This window comes from Schistocerca piceifrons, unplaced genomic scaffold (genome assembly GCF_021461385.2).
Source record: "Schistocerca piceifrons isolate TAMUIC-IGC-003096 unplaced genomic scaffold, iqSchPice1.1 HiC_scaffold_413, whole genome shotgun sequence".
Taxonomy (NCBI): domain Eukaryota; kingdom Metazoa; phylum Arthropoda; class Insecta; order Orthoptera; family Acrididae; genus Schistocerca; species Schistocerca piceifrons.
Genome location: NW_025728639.1, coordinates 25,001 through 27,500, shown reverse-complemented (window position 1 = coordinate 27,500; position 2,500 = coordinate 25,001). Strand labels below are relative to the sequence as shown.

Sequence of the window (2,500 nt, the reverse complement as noted above, 5' to 3'; positions counted from 1 at the left end):
GTTGTACCTTAACCTAACCTATGTTGTACCTTAACCTAACCTATGTTGTACCTTAACCTAACCCATGTTGTACCTTAACCTAACCCATGTTGTACCTTAACCTAACCCATGTTGTACCTTAACCTAACCCATGTTGTACCTTAACCTAACCCATGTTGTACCTTAACCTAACCCATGTTGTGCCTCAACCTAACCCATGTTGTGCCTCAACCTAACCCATGTTGTGCCTCAACCTAACCCATGTTGTGCCTTAACCTAACCCATGTTGTGCCTCAACCTAACCCATGTTGTGCCTTAACCTAACCCATGTTGTGCCTTAACCTAACCCATGTTGTGCCTTAACCTAACCCATGTTGTGCCTTAACCTAACCCATGTTGTGCCTTAACCTAACCCATGTTGTGCCTTAACCTAACCCATGTTGTGCCTTAACCTAACCCATGTTGTGCCTTAACCTAACCCATGTTGTCGCCTTAACGTAACCCACGTTGTCGCCTAAACCTGCTCTGTAATTGTTATACGACTCGTTCAATTACTGTAGTGTTGCCCACCCGCAACCCTCGCAATATAGTTCGCTACTCGCACTGCCCGCACCCCTGTGTATCGCTTCATGTTAAACACCTTGCAAGTCTTGCTCACTTTCCACATGCTCCTGCTGTACACTGTAATGTGGATGGCAGCAGGACGTACATGCCGCCCCTCCCCACGTCCCCACCTTGCCCCCTGCCTTCGCAAGCTGGTTGGTGAGAAGTTTGCATGTTCAATGCCCTTCGCATGCGACGTACTCAGGCTACGTTGTGGTGCGGCCTGTGTCAACTGTCCGCTGATGTCGTACGCGTGAACCACAATCTGTACTGCACATTCGTCCTTATGTACTGAATGATACATCGTGGCACATGTGTGACCGCACAACGACTGCGCCCAAAAACGGCGGACCATACAGTGCAAATATTGTGCACGCAGCTACGTGTCGTCTCCCTATGAGAGCTGGATTGCAGTGTGGTACGCCATAGAGACGTGTGGGAGGAACGGACGCCGTGGATGGCGATCAGCATGAGCTGTCTGTTGATGTATTCGGACCTAGTCGTCTCTCCTCACACACCGTGATGGCATGGTGCACCGCGTTCCATATCTGCGACATGCTACAGAGGCCGGTTGACAGTCGTTCGAGCAATGGACATCGCATACGTACGGGGGCCACCTTCCACGTATTGTCTAGGCGTGCACATTTTGTTGCGTGTATGTGGGCAGACGTAGTGTGGCGTGACACCTGACACAGGCATGCAATAATCGTTGAAGTTGCAAATGGCGATGGACGCCTGCGTTTTCTGGTGAAGTTACGCAAATGAACAAATGGTAACCTGTTGTGGTGCGGTTGTTCTCGCTAGGGGTGAATCGGTGATGGCGACGATAGGTTGAGGTACTAACCGGTTGTTCCAGCGATACCCACCATGCCGACGAAACTGAACGGCATCTGGGTGTGAAGCGATACGCGGCGGTGGCTGGGTGGGACCGTCCCCGGCCGGTGAGGGGGCGCCTCCCGGCGTGCTGGCCGCGCGGTGCGTGGGCGCACGCGCTACAGCCGGCTGGTGGGGGCGGCCAGTGGCAGGCGCGCCGGCCGACGGACGCGGCAGGCGTCGCAGCTGCGCGCCGGCGCACCCTGCGCGCGGCGCCGTGCGGCCAAAGTAGGTCCTCGCGGGCCCGGTGCGAAGCGCGGTGGACATCTTCAGTGTGCTGGTCCGATTGAGGACTGTGTGCGTTGAGGATGCGCCGCCGCCCGGCGCTCGGCGCCGCGACGCCGTCTGCTGCTCGGTCGCCCCAGCGGTTCTCGCTGGTGGTTTGTATCGCAGCTGTGCGGATGTGTTGGCGCGTGCGCTGTGCTGGGAGAGTTCGCTTCGGCACCCAAGTGGGGCTTTTGTCCTTCTGTGGCGCTGGCGTTGGAGCTGCCGGTCACCGTAGGTGGCGCGTGTTGTCTCCCGCCGGCAATGCCACGACAGCACGCTCCCGGGCCTCTGTCGGCAGCGGCAAGCTCAGTTGGGAGCACGGGTGGTCGCACCGAAAGCGTCTACTCGCCTAACTCCGGGCGATTGCGCCTCTCTCGAACCCGACCAAGTACTTGGGACGGCGCTGCGCGCCGCCGGGACCTGAGAGGGTTTCGAGGTGTATTGTGCAGGGGAGCTCAGCCTCCTCCTGTTTGCAGAATGATTGAGCGGACGCTTGCGTGTTCGCGCGGGCCCCCGGGACACACTCCCGGGCGGCCGGCTGCTCAGCTCTAGTTGACGCAGCTCCCTGGTTGATCCTGCCAGTAGTCATATGCTTGTCTCAAAGATTAAGCCATGCATGTCTCAGTACAAGCCGCATTAAGGTGAAACCGCGAATGGCTCATTAAATCAGTTATGGTTCCTTAGATCGTACCCACGTTACTTGGATAACTGTGGTAATTCTAGAGCTAATACATGCAAACAGAGTCCCGACCAGAGATGGAAGGGACGCTTTTATTAG

At 56.4% G+C, this 2,500-nt stretch overlaps 1 non-coding gene across 1 annotated transcript in view; it reads left to right on the top strand.

Annotated features, from left to right (window-relative positions):
- The first annotated feature begins 2,284 nt into the window (after positions 1-2,284).
- The window catches only part of LOC124748394, a 1,909-nt gene continuing 1,693 nt past the window's right edge, over positions 2,285-2,500 (top strand). Inside the window, exon 1 of the ribosomal RNA XR_007011678.1 lies at positions 2,285-2,500. This exon is cut by the window's right edge and continues 1,693 nt beyond it. This is a non-coding gene — a ribosomal RNA (small subunit ribosomal RNA).